The sequence below is a fragment of the Anolis sagrei genome, chromosome 5 (assembly GCF_037176765.1).
Source record: "Anolis sagrei isolate rAnoSag1 chromosome 5, rAnoSag1.mat, whole genome shotgun sequence".
Taxonomy (NCBI): Eukaryota; Metazoa; Chordata; class Lepidosauria; order Squamata; family Dactyloidae; genus Anolis; species Anolis sagrei.
The window spans coordinates 104,040,392-104,055,126 of record NC_090025.1 but is presented as its reverse complement, the minus strand read 5'-3'; the positions used below and the strand labels follow the sequence as shown (position 1 = coordinate 104,055,126).

General features: G+C 43.4%; 1 protein-coding gene across 3 annotated transcripts in view; it reads left to right on the top strand.

Moving 5' to 3' along the window:
* Window positions 1-14,364: 14,364 nt before the first annotated feature.
* Window positions 14,365-14,735, top strand: part of TSPAN9 (tetraspanin 9) — a 186,981-nt gene continuing 186,610 nt past the window's right edge. For 2 of the 3 annotated variants that reach the window (XM_060778078.2, XM_060778075.2), the window contains exon 1: window positions 14,365-14,472. The gene's annotated coding sequence lies outside the window, so the exon portion shown is untranslated. The remainder of the gene's footprint in view (window positions 14,473-14,735) is intronic. The other variant, XM_060778076.2, reaches the window with a different exon arrangement.

Here is a 14,735-nt window from a genome sequence, read left to right as displayed (position 1 = left end):
AAGTGTCACTTTGCTCTTCTCTTTCTTTCACAGTGCACCATCACCAAGAAGTCCGAGGAAGACCTGCACACGGACACACTTTGGGGCCAGCAGCCTCAGAAAGAAAAGTAACTTCTTCTCCCTTTTTGGGTGGGGTTGGGTCTTTGTGTGGAGCTGGGAGAGTCTTTCCAGGAAAGCAGGTTTGGGCTGATCTGGCTGACTGTGTTTGTCGTATCCCAGACAAGCCCTGAACCGTTGGGCCAAACTGAAAATGTTAGACCTGTTGCAAATCATCCAGTGGACATTGCGAATAAAAATACCAACAACAACAACAATAATCATAGTATGAATTGCCCGTCTATTCATTTAGCCCGAGGCGATACACAACATAGTAAAATATATCTATAAAATCACATATTAAAACATATTTGAATTGCAACCCTGAAAGCATATTTCAAAACTTACACATTTTAAAATACATGACATAAAAGTTAAAACACAATAAACACAGAATATGATGTCAAGGCCATAGTTAAAAAAGGATTGAGTTGGCTTGCCAGAAGAGACAGGCAACCTGTGGAATCACTCCTAGATGTTCCTATAAATAGTCTTGCCGACCTGTTTGCAATTAATTACAACGTGTGCACCACCATTGTAAGGTTCTGCAATTCTTGGAAGGGGCACAACTGGCATTTCAGTCAAAGCTGGTACTAAGAATGCCTGTCCATCGCATCTACCTGGACTTACATTTCCTTAGCTAAAAGTGTTTTTGAAGGCATGGAGAAATATATGTCATTCGTGTAATGATAGCCCCTTGCCCCATGCTTCCAGTTGGTCTCTCTTGGCACTTTCATGTAAATGTAGGTGCTATGAACCAGCTTTGAAAGTTAACTAAACTTTGATCAGGACACCCGCTTCTAGAACGAGCAATAAAGAAGAGAGGGATAATTTACTGAAGTTCACAAGGGATTTTCAAAGTTCACAGGGCCTCCACCCAACGTTCAGTGTGCGTGCAAATAAAGATTAGTGTAGTCCTCGCAGATAAAGTGACATTGTCGTCAAAGGTTTAAAACAAAAGACAGTGTTTCAAATGGTCCTTGGTTACAAGGTGACTTGATTCTTTACTTGAGTAGTTGCATTTTCTATGTGTAAAAGATGGTAGGAAGAGACATGGAAACACAGACCTCAGCCAATACCGCTAGCCAACTGGGAACTTATTTGGAACAAAAAACTAAATGACACATATGCAGCAGATTTAAAACAAAATTGGTTGAAAATGTTCCACCGGTGGTACATCACACCGAGAAAATTAAGTGTAATGTATAAAAATATACTAAAGAACTTTTGGAAATGTAATGACCAAGACGGTAGTTTCTTTCATATGTGGTGGACTTGTAAAGAATCCCAAAAATATTGGAAATCAATACATGGAGAATGTCAACAGATCCTCAAGAAAAATTTCCCAAAGAAGCCAGAATACTATTTACTAGGAATAACTAATTCAGATTTAATAGTAGATTCAAATGAAGACATTTTATACGTGTATTTGATTACAGTTGTTAGGATTATTTATGCGAAACACTGGAAACAGAAGAAAATACCAGGTATAGACAAGTGGATAAATAAAATAAGGGAGATAAAAGATATGGACAAATTAACTTTTTTATTAAAGAAAAGCTCAGGAAACTCGACCAAACAGACAAACTGCTCACAGATAGAGGAATACGAAAGAAATGAGAAATTTTATTAAATGGAAACATCAGAAAAATTGACTCAATTTATGCTAAAGTCAAGAACTTTTCTTTTTTTTTACTTTCAGTATAGAACACTATTGAATGAATATGCTTAAAACCCGCAAAGAATTAGATGGAAGTCACTATACTTTTTTCTCTTCTTTTTCTCCTTTTCCTATTTTTTCCTACTTTTTCTTCATGTTATTGTTCTCCCATTTTACATGGATAAATAAAATATCCTCTTTCCCCTTTTAATCCAAATAAAACTGTATATGAAAAATAAAGAAACATAGACCTCAGCGGATGTTCCTGTGCTCTTTGCTGTTGTCTTAAAGAGTGGGCAATGAAAAGAGACTTGTACAAAATGATAGAAGCACTTCAGTTCTGTAGCAAAAATGTCTTAAACACTCTGTATCTCATAGGGCCCAATCCTGAGGTAAAATCTATGATAATACTAAATATATACTTGCAACCAATGGGTCCATTTGGTGGGAACATGGCAGGGGCCTTCCCAGTGGCTGTTCTCAGACCCTGAAAGTCCCTTCCTAAACAGGGGATCCGGGCATCCCTGTAATGTTTTTCCACAATTGGGTGGAGACTTTGTTCTTCCAAGAGATCTTTGTATCTTGATTTTGCAGGCCATGTATAATGTATCGGAGTCTTGTTTCTTTTAGTTATTCTTTAATTTGTTATCTAATTAATTCTATGTTTTAATTGTCTAAATGTTTGTTTCTGTTCTATGTTTAATATGATTTTAATTGGTTTAAGTTATGGTTACATGTTATCATTTTAGTCATTATGCTTGGTTTTGTATATATGTTAGCATTGAATCTTGCCATTACTTGATGTACACTGCTTTGAGTCTCCCCAAAGGTGAGAGAAGTGGTATATAAACGCGGTAAATAAATATCACTGGTTTCAAATTTTGTTGGGCAACTACCCTATTTGTATGGATTCAGAAAGGGGCCATTGCTTCCCCAGAGCTTGGTGCCCCGTAGTTTACACTGTTGCTTTAAGAACGCAGTTCCGAACCAGACCAGTGCTGCCCATTCCGTTGCCGAGGTCAAGGTGAAACATTCTGTTTCCCAGTCTCAGCCTGTCTCCCACCATTTTCTGATTCTTCTGTCTCTGCCCATCAATTACAAAAATGCCCTTAAGAAGACTCCTTAACGTAAGTGTTTGGCCCTTTGGCACTGGTGGGGGCGGGAGGGGGGGGAGGGGAAGCAGGAAAGAGAGGTAAAAGGTTAACAAATAAAAGAGAAAAAGGGGGAGGGGTAGTTAATGGGCTAAATTGTTAATGGGCTTCCGGGTGTGCGACAATGCATTGGGTAGCCTTCATCAGCTATAGTTTCATATATAGGGTTATCATGGTGTTTTGGGGGGGACTTAAATCCTAGCTCAATGTGGAGTCATGAAAAAAAAAGTTTCTGAACATTTTTACAATTCAAACCATCATTTTCAGCAAGCATTGCAAATGCTCATTTATTTTCAGGAAAAACTTGGTTTTTAGAGCTACTTTATAGACCAATATGCCCAGTGCCATGCAAAATGCCTTGGACATAAAGTGGGTGGAAATAGCCCTGGTCTAGATCACCAGGAGGGGAAATTATGTGAGGTGAGGTGGAATAGTCCATCTGAATAAAGGTTTGGGGACATTTGGGGTTCAAGCTACCATGGGAAGAGCACAGGCCCCAAAACAGCTGTTCTCGCAAGGCGACTCCCTCCTCTTCCTTCTGACCTTGTCCTCCTTTCTCCTTTACAGAACATCAGGAAGTTTTGCGACTCATGTTTTCCATGTTGTCGGAGGAGGAGAGCAAACAAAGTGGCTCCTGCCAGGTATCCCCCTTTCTCCTTCTTGTCTACTTGTTTTAGTTTAACTCATGGGTATTTTAGTAAGCATCCTTGATCTCCTTCAACATAGTTCCACAAGATTCAGTTGCTGATATTTTGCCGTTTTCTCTTCTTTTCTAGTGAACCAGATGTAGCCAAGGCATCCTCCTCCGAGGACAGTGATCTTGACACTTGGGTAAGGAGGGAAAGGCAGGAGCACCGTACTTATGTGAAGAGGAGGGGATCAGAATGTGAACAAAGTCTCTTCTCTCTCGTTTACAGCGTTTCTGGAGGGTATCAGCACCGCAGCCAGGTCAGGCCGCAAGGAGCGAGGACTCCCTTCAAGAGGAGTCCTTTGAATCCTGGGTAAGGAGCAAAAGGCAGGAGTACTATTTCTCTGCCAAGGGGAAGGGGAGGGCAAGCTTTCAGAGGAAGTCTCCCAACAGTCACTTTGCTCTTTTCTTTCACAGTGCACCATCACCAAGAGACCTGATGAAGACCAGAGCACGGACACAGTTTGCAGCCAGCAGTCTCAGAAAGAGAAGTAACTTATCCTTTTTTGGATGGGGGTTGGGTGTTTGTGTGGAGCTGGGAGAGTTTTTGGGCTTTATGTTCTCACTTTTTTTGTTTTTCTTAGTGAAACAACAGCTTTGAAAATTGAAGATTTGGAAGACTAGATAAGAGCCTGAGACTGCTGGCTCCAAACTGTGTCCGGAGTTCATGCCCAGGATTCATTGGACTCCTCAGTAATGGGGTCCTCGCTCCTTTCCTCCTGACTTGGCTGCGGTGCTCATACCATCCAGAAACGCTGTATCAAGCGATTGTCATCTACTTGGTAAACAAATCCTTTTTTTTATATTGTGTGTGATTTCTATAGTTTATTTTTTAATACAAAATAAGAAGTAGTATAATGCTCCTGCCATTTGCTTTTGCTCCTTACCCAAGACTCATGTAAATGTTTTTATCTCAACAGGCGTAACTTACAGAATGCTGTTTGGAAGTTGAAGAATTTTTTTTTACATTGCCAGAGTTTGCATTTAAGACCAAAAAGGAAGGAAGGAAGGAACGAAGCAAAGAAGATATATAATTTTTGTGTAATTTCTATAAATTATTTATTTTTAAAATAAAAATTTTTAAAGTAGTAAATTGCTCCCGCCTTTTTCTTTCACCCCTTACACAAGAGTCAAGAACGCAATCCAAGGAAGAATTCTCAAATTGGTCTGAAGCGTTCAAGAAGAAAAGAAAACAGCAAGATGACCGCTACTGACATCTGAAGGAGATCAAGGATACATTAGCACAGATACATTGTTGGAAAGCTCCTGGAAACTATGTAGATGACGATGAATTGTCGAATCTTTCATGGCCGGTTGTGTTTCTTCATCAGCTTCCCTATGCAGAGGAGCTACAAGATCAAGAACAGGCCATGAGAGGAAAGACAGAGATCCACCCAGAGGAAAAGTGTTCCCTCCCATACATCAAGGGAACCACTGACCACATAGGGAAGCTGATGAAGAAACACAACATACAAACTACTTTAACCAGAGAAGTCTGCCATAGCAGAGCACCTGATAAACCAATCTGGACACAGCATATTATTTGAGAACACAGAAATGCAGGATCACTCTAACAATTTCCATGTCAGGCTACACAGAGAAGCCAATTTCAACAGAAAGTAGGAAACCATGAAAATGAAAAAATCTGGCTACCAGTATTTTTTTTAAAACCTCTAAATTCATAACAGTAAATAAAGAACAACACTCAAAAACAGGGGAATTCCAGACAAGAAAGGTCCAGGTAATCACTTCCCAACAAAGGATTCCCCCAAGCAGTAAGAAGCCAGACCTTGAAACTGCAAGGCCATGAAATGCTAATCAAGGTGGCCAGTTGCAACATTTTCACCTACCTCAAACAGACAATATTTAAAGAAAGATCTGGCCTGCCCTTGTTCCTATTACCGTACCTCCTCTTCTGCCTCTCAGATCTCGCTTCTGAAGATCGCAGTGAAGCGATGCAGGTGCCCATGTGCGAGATCTGAGAGGCAGAGAAGGAGGTATGGTAATAGGAAATTGACTATATTGAAATCAAATCTAATGCTTTTAAATTTTTTATTTGGTGTGTGTTGGAAGAGGGGTAGTCTTATATGGTGAGTATATCCCAAACTCTATATTTTAACTGGAAAAGTAGGGGGTCGCCTTATACGCCCAGTTGATTATATGCCGGAATATATGGTAACTTCTTCTGACTTTTTGGTTGGGGTTGGGTCTTCTTACATTTTTTTTCTCTCTGACCGCACCAACACCCATCAGGGATTCAGAAGAAGAAGAGCCTGGGAACATAGCTCCACCTGCTTTTCGCTCCTTACTCAGGTTTCATAGTAAGGTCTCCTAGTATGGAGATACAATGGAGCCAGCAATCAAACAGCTCCTCACAGGCAGAGCTAGGTAACTTCTTCTCATATCCTGCGAGGGGATTGGGTCTCCTTGTTGGGGGCCCTGACCAGCCATGCAATATACTGCACAGTGCTAAGGGATGGTGTGACCAGGTTCACTTTATAGCTGACATGGGGCACCTTCTCACCCTCCACAGGACCAGGGCAGCATGGGTCAAAATCTGTTCTTTCAACAGAAAAAGAGATAGAGACCCTGCATTCAGAGGCAGTGGGTTGGCAGTTAGAGGAGTCTTTGGATTTTTGTTCTTACATCAGGATGATTTCTCTTAGTGCACAGACATCTTTGGAGATTGAGGATAATGAAAAACAAAAACAACCTTCTAGCCATTGGATAAAGAAGACTGACCTCCCAATAGGAAGGGCCTAGATGGGCATTCAGGTCTCCTCCATTTCAAGAGGTGGAGCTACGCAGAATACTACAGGATGGGGAGGTCTGTGGCTCATGGCCAACCATAATATTGGCCACTTTCTAATCAAGGTATACTTTTCTAATAGTGCTCCAGAGGTTCAGAAAGAAAGTGATCACTTTCAGCCAGATAGGCCATGTGTAGGCTCCCATGGAGGATTGGGTGGACAATGTGAGCAGCTCTGAAAAGTGAGAATGGGAGACTTCACCACCCTTGGATCAAGGTGCATTGTTCTACTGGAAAGAGAAGTTAATCCCATCTGAGTGTCCAAGGTCAATGTTCATCTGGCTGATGATTCTTCTCCTCCACGTCTGCTCTCAGGATTACCCACTGTGAAGAAAGAGAAGAATGTGAACAAGATGAGGCCCAATTCACTTCAGTGTCAATCCATCTGGACAAGAGAAGATATGAGGCTAGAGGACACTTTAGACAGAAAACTATGCAAGAGCTTGTATGTTCAGCCAAAACCATCAAAACCGATCAGGGCTATATGAGAGGAGCTTTTCAAGGAAACAGAACAAATGACCATCCTCCACTGAGTTGCAACACTATTCAAAATGTTGGGAGAGAGCATCTATGAAGAAGCGATCCTCCAGTTGTACTATTTAAAAATCAAACATGCAAGAGATGAGGAGGAGAGACCCGAGAGAACAATTTGGCTCTCTCTCTCATTAAATAATGCCACCTCTGAATTACAGCTAGAATGCAATGCCTTTGAGCAAATGCAGAGATCTGTTGTGTGTCTTTTAACAGACCGCATCCTCAGGCAGAGAAAAATGAAATGTCTCTTTTTACCAAAAAAGCTGGAGCCACATTTACATCTATTGGATATGCATCACTTTCGGCATCCAGATAAAGTCCTAAATCACTCTTTTACCAAAAAAGCTGGAGCCACATTTACATCTGTTGGACGTGTATCACTTTCGGCATCCAGATAAAGTCCCGAATCACTCTTTTACCAAAAAAGCTGGAGCCACATTTACATCTATTGGATGTGTATCACTTTCTGCATCCAGGTGGACTTGAGTAATTTAGGACTTTATCATAAAAAGTCAGATATTCCTGTACTGCCTCTTTAACTATGCTGTGCTGCGTCCCCCCATTGCATCCTTTGCTCCATCATCCCAAAGTTGAGCATCATTAACCTTTAGGTACTATGGATAAATGTTCTTGTTCAGTTGACTGTGATAACCCAGCTGCTATTTAGAGTTGTTATTTCTTTAAAATATCTGTGGAACTAGGGAACATCCAAGTGAGAGTCTATATTGCAAGGATAAAAATAATCTGTCAGCATGATATCTAGTAACCCTGTCTGTCAGGGTTGATTGTAATAACTTCATAAATTCTGACAGCCAATATAAAACTGCTAGGTTCCTTCTCTCTATTATTTTTTTTCCATATTAGTAATAGTGGCCACCTATCTCTGTTATGGAGGAAGGGCAATGTCAGCCCAATATTATAAAAAAGGGTGAGGAAGAATACATCAAATTATAGTCATATCCTAGCTATTTAAATACAAAGCTTACCACTTGGAGGCAGGGTTAACATATTTTGGATAATGAACAGACAGACTTTAGAATGCTAGTTCTTGATCAAATCCTAAATCACTTGGCAGAGAATTATAGAAACACGTTTGGAAATTGCTTGTTTGTTGCATTCACAGATGTGAAATTTGCCTAATCTGAGCAAATTGTGGTGTAAAGGCCCATATACATGAACATTTAACTCTGAAAAGAGGGTAGAGGATCACTTCTGTAGAAAATGTTATTGTTGTTGTTACAGTAGTAGTACTATCCTATTTTCTTTTCCAAAAGGAGACTGCAGGGTGCATGGAGCTGATTCGGGTTAAGAAGCCTTGAACCATATTAAAAGTTATGGATTGCTCCAGTTTTCTCCAAATTCCATAGTAGGGCTTTATAAACTATTGGGCCAGTTCTGATAAAGAATAAGACAGAACTGTTTATATGGCCATTCATATTCCCTGGGCTCAGGCAGCCCATGGATACAGAATAGCACTCACCGCTTCATCCCTGTTCTCACTGCAGTGCTGACCACTAGCCTCAAAATGGCCCATGGGCATGACTTATCACCTGGAGTGATCTCTGTAAGAGTGAATGTAGAAGTGGGGAAGAAATGAGCAATTTTTAATGAGAACAGGAGGGATCCCTTCTCACTGGACATAACACAATGCTCTATAATACATTTCACAGAAGCAAAGCCTAGTGTGATAAGGCAACAATTCCCCCCAAACCCCTGCAGTATGTTCAGTTGGTAACAGGAATTCTCTGTGCCAAGTTTGGTCCCGGTCCATCATCGATGGGATTTGTAGTGGTTTGATTGCAGGTGAACTATAAATCCCAGTACCTAAAACTAACAAATGTCAAGGCTAATTTCACCCAAAATCCACCAGTATTAAAATTTGGACATATTGGGTATGCATGCCTAATTTGGCCTAGATCCATTGTTTGCATTTACAATGCTCTCTGGGTGTAGGTGAACTATAATTCCTATAAATCAATGTGAATTTCCCCCAAAATCCTACTGCAGTTTTTGCTGGTCATGAGGATAGCTCCAGGTCCATCGTTGGTTGGATCCAGAGTGCTGTTTGGTTGCAGGTGAACTATACATTACAGTACCTACAACAACTATAAATCTAGGTGAATTCCCCCCCCCCCCCAAGTATGTTCTGTTGGTCACGGGGGTTCTGTGTGCAAAATGTGGTCCAGGCCATTGTCAGTGGTGATCACAATGCTGTGTCTTAATGCAGGGTGAACTACAATTTCCATCCTATGGAGTCAGTTCCTCAACCCCCTAAAGAATGTTCAGTTGCTGATCAATTCCTGTTTGCTGTGTGCTATAGGAAAGGCAGTGGGATCTTGCAAAGGGTTATGGGAGAGCCAGTGGACAGAGTCATGCAAATTCCACACCAATTGAGAGAGAAAGGAACCCTGGGAGGTGTCTTTGGTGGAGGAAAACAGAAAATATAAGCTGAAATGGTCCCGTATAAAAGACTTCACTTGGGTAGTGGGCAAGGTTGGCATTTGTGGAGGACATTGGTAGGGCTCTTGGACATGTTCATGGTAACCTGCAATGTCAGTTTTGGGAGGGCCAGGGGCGTCTCCTGCTCAGTGGGAACTATAGCCAGTTGTGGAGGCTGGGCTATGTCTGTGTAAGGGGACACCCCATCACGTACACACATACACAGACAGACAGACAGCTAGCTAGATAGATACAGTGGGGGGAAAGTATTTAGTCAGAAAACAATTGTGCAAATTTCCCCACTTAAAAAGATGAGAGCGGCCTGTAATTGACATCATAGGTAGACCTCAACTATGAGAGACAACACGAGAAAATGCATCCAGAAACACTCAATGTCTGATTTAAAAAAAATTATTTACAAATTATGATGGAAAGTAAGTATTCGGTCCATCAAATCTCACATCTCACCACACTAAAACAGTAGATGTGGCTCTTAATGAGACATGCTGCATTATCACAGGGTGTCTGCGCCCCACACCACTGGAGAAATTACACTGCTTAGCCGACATCCGCCGGGAAGTAGCAGCCAATAGTGAAAGGACCAAGGCAGAGACATCTCCAGCTCATCCCGTTTGGGTATCAGCCAGCACGTCAACAACTTAAATCAAGACATAGTTTTCTTAGATCTACAGAGACACTCGCTGGAACACCCCAGCAAGCAAGAGTCCAAAAGTGGCAGGCCCAAACCCAGCACCTCAATCCATGGGTGATACCAGATGAGAGACTCCCCCCTGGGCACACAGAAGACTGGGTGACTTGGAAGGCGCTGAACAGACAGCGCTCTGGCACCACGAGATGCAGAGCCAATCTTAAGAAATGGGGCTACAGGGTGGAATCCTCGGCATGCGAGTGCGGAGAAGAACAAACCACAGACCACCTGCTGCAATGCAACCTGAGCCCTGCCACATGCACAATGGAGGACCTTCTTGCGGCAACACCAGAGGCACTCCAAGTGGCCAGATACTGGTCAAAGGACATTTAACCAACTACCAAGTTTGCAAAATCTGTGTTTTTGTTTTTTTAATCTGTGTGTTTGTTTTGTTCTGTTAGAATTGTAACACAATGGTATGGTTGCTGATGACACGATAAAAAAAATTGGTCCATAACAAAAGTTCATCTCAATACTTTGTTATATATCCTTTATTGGCAATGACAGAGGTCAAACACTTTCTGTAAGTCCTCACAAGGTTGGCACACACTGTTGCTGGTATGTTGGCCCATTCCTCCATGCAGATCTCCTCAAAAGAAGTGATGTTTTAAAACTGTCGCTGAACAACACGGACTTTCAAATCCCTCCAAAGGTTTTCTATAGAGTTGAGATCTGGAGGCTGGCTAGGTCACTCCAGGACCTTGAAATGCTTCTTATGAAGCCGCTCCTTCATTGGCCTGGCGGTATGCTTGGGATCATTGTTATGCTGAAAAACCCAGCCATGTTTCATCTTCAGTGCCTTTGCTGATGGAAGAAGGTTTGCACTCAAAAGTTCACAATACATGGCCCCATTCATTCTTCCATGTATATGGATCATTCACCCTGGTCTCTTTGCAGAGAAACAGCCCCAAAGCATGATGTTGAGGTCTACCTATGATGTTAATTACAGGCCTCTCTCATCTTTTTAAGTGGGAGAACTTGTACAATTGGTATCTGACTAAATACTTATTTTCCCCACTCTAGATAGCTATCATGTCCCCTCTCAACCTCCTCTTATTTCAAATGTTTAAAAGCAATGTTTTTGAATTTGGAAAGATTAGCTGTTTATGAGAAACGTTGCCCGGGGGACGCCCGACTGTATTTACTCAGTCTTCGAGAAGGCTTTTTCCATGTCCACTCCTCTTGGCGTCCCTTCAGCCAAAGCAAGGGCATTCCTCTGGGCAGCTAAACCAGGAAATCCCAACTGGATGCTGCCCCCCTCTCCCCCGCGAGGGTCTTCCTCCCGGGGCAAACGAAGAATGGGCAACTTAGAAGTCCCTTAACAGACTCAGAAGCGGTGGGCAGCTCAAAAGACAACCTGGCAAAATGGCACTACCTAAAAGAATCCCACACCTTATGTGACTGTGGAGCAGAACAGACAACTCGACATCTGTATGCTTGTCCACTGTGTCCTGCCTCATTTACAGAGGAGTAATTGTTGGAGGCTATTTATTTATTTAAAACATTTATACAGACAATAGTGAAGGCTCACTAATAGTGAAGGCTCACTATTTGGAGCCATGGAGAAGAACAACTCAACAGGTTCCTGGAACATCTTAACAGCATCCACCCAAACATCCAGTTCACCATGGAAAAAGAAAATGAAGGAAGACTGCCTTTTCTAGATGTCCTAGTCATCCGCAAACCAGATCAACAATTGGGTCACAACGTTTACAGAAAACCCACACACACACACACAGATAGATATCTACATAAAAACTCCAACCATCACCCAAGTCAAAAAAAGAAGCACAATTAAAGCCTTGGCAGACTGTGCAAAAAAGAATCTGCGAACCCCACCTCCTTCAAGGTGAACTGAACCACCTAAACTGGGCTCTACAGGCCAATGGATACTCCACCTCAGACATCAGAAGAGCTGCAAGACCGAGAACAAGCCACGAGAGTAAAGATGAAGATCCACCCAGAGGAAAAGTGTTCTTGCCATACATCAAGGGAACCACTGACCGCATAGGGAAACTGATGAGGAAACACAACATACAAACCACTTACAGACCCACTAAGAAAATCCAACAAATGCTTCGTTCAGCAAAGGACAAGAGGGATCCTCTCACCTCTGTAGGAGTCTACCATGTACCATGCAGCTGTGGACAAGTCTACATAGGGACCACCAAACGCAGCGCCCAGACACGCATCAAGGAACATGAAAGGCACTGCAAAGTACTCCAACCAGAGAAGTCAGCCATAGCAGAGCACCTGATAAACCAACTTGGACACAGCATATTATTTGAGAACACAGAAGTGCTGGACCACTCCAACAACCACCATGTCAGACTACACAGAGAAGCCATTGAAATCCACAAGCATGTGGACAATTTCAACAGAAAGGAGGAAACCATGAAGATGAACAAAATCTGGCTACCAGTATTAAAAAACTCAAAAATTACAACAGCAAAACAACAGAGGGGAAACAAACAGGCACATAAAATCACTCTCAACAAGAGATTCCCACCAGGCGTTTCCAGGCCATTGAATGCAAATCAAGGTGATCAGCTGAAACATTCACACCTAGCCCCAGCAGACAGGGGTCCTTTGTCTCACCCTGGTCATTCCACAGATATATAAACCCATTTTTCCTACTTCCAACAGACCTCACTACCTCTGAGGATGCTTGCCATAGATGCAGGCGAAACATCAGGAGAAAAATTGCCTCCAGAACATGGCCATATAGCCCGGAAAAACTTACAACAACCCAGTGATTCCAGCCATGAAAGCCTTCGACAATACACTTTATCACTGATTGCGTTCCCTCATGTCTCCTTGAAAGCCCTATACCAGTTATATCCTACCTTGGTGATACCCAGCGTTATTATTTTAAATTTTAAACTATTACATTTGGCCCGGCCATAGGTTTTTAAATGCTTGTGTGTCACTGTTTATTGTTTATGCGATTTATATTAATTGTATTATACTGGGTTGTTGTAGGTTTTTTCGGGCTGTATGGCCATGTTCTAGAGGCATTCTCTCCTGACGTTTCGCCAGCATCTATGGCAAGCATCCTCAGAGGTACTGAGGTCTGTTGGAAGTAGGAAAAAGGGTTTATATATCTGTGGAAAGACCAGGGTGAGACAAAGGACTCTTGTCTGCTGGAGCTAGGTGTGAATGTTTCAACTGACCACCTTGATTAGCATACAATGGGCTGACTGTGCCTGGAGCAAACTTTTGTTGAGAGGTAATTAGATGTCCCTGCCTGCTTCCTCTCTGTTGTTGTGCTGTTGCAATTTTAGAGTTTTTTTTAATACTGGTAGCCAGATCTTGTTCATTTTCATGGTTTCCTCCTTTCTGTTGACATTGTCCACATGCTTGTGTATTTCAATGGCTTCTCTGATTGTTTTTGTTATTACTTTTGTTATTGATGTACTGTGGGCTTGGCCTCATGTAAGCTGCACCAAGTCCCTTGGGGAGATGGTAGGTAAAGGTAAAGGTAGTCCCCTGACATTAAGTCCCCTGACTCTGGGGTGTGGTGCTCATCTCCATTTCTAAGCCGAAGAGCCAGCGTTGTCCGTAGACACCTCCAAGGTCATGTGGCCGGCATGACTGCATGGAGCGCCGTTACCTTCCCGCCGGAGCGGTACCTATTGATCTACTCACATTTGCATGTTTTCGAACTGCTAGGTTGGCAGAAGCTAGGGCTGACAGCGGAAGCTCACGCCGCTCCCCGGAATCGAACCTGCGACCTTTCCATCAACAAGCTCAGCAGCTCAGTGCTTTAACCCTCTGCGCCACCGGGGGCTATATAAATAAAGTTTTATTATTATTATTATTATTATTATTATTATTCTGCAAGCTAAACACACCCAGCTCCTTAAAGGGTTTGGTTTTCAAATCTTTTGTGATTTTTATTGTCCTTCTCTGGATGTGTTGCAGCTTGTCAATATTTCTCTTTGAATTGTGGTGTGCAGAACTGGACACGGTATTCCAGGTGAGGCCTTACCAAAGCAAGCTATGACTTCCCTGGATTGTCCCTCCTCTTTGAAGAGGATGCCTCATGAAACGCCATGAAGGAGATGACTGGCCCTCTTGTGGAATGAAGTCTTTCAGAGAGAGATGTGGGGGGGGGGGGGGGGCTTTGCATCTTCTCCTTCGCGAGCGAGGCACGTGAGGGCAGAGTGGCGAAGCCGCGCGCGCGCCCCGACTTCCCAGCCGAGGCCTGTCAACAAGGCGGCCTTTCCTTCCCTCCCGCCTGCTTGGGAGAGACCCTCAGGGAGGGAGCCAGGCTCGGCCCTGTCCCGCCCCCGCCCCGACAGCCCCGCCCCCGGCCTCGTTCTCCCGGCAGAAGCAGCAGCAGCAACAACACTGGCGCCTGCTTGGAGCTGCCCAGGCGGTGAGGTGAGTGCGGCGCCCCTCTGGAGGCTCCATTTTGAGGGGGAGAGGCGAGGTGGCCCCGAGGCTTCGTTCTCGAGGGCGGGGCTCCAGGCGGGGATGCCAGGCGAGCGGAGGAGGGGCACATCTGGCCGGGAGGGGCCTTCCTGAGGGGAGAAGGGAGCGCGCCTCGCCTCACAGGGCCACCGAGGGGAGCCCTCAGCGCCTCCAGAACCGCACGGGGAGAACCGCACGCGCAGCACGCGACAGGCCTCCTTTTTACACCCCCA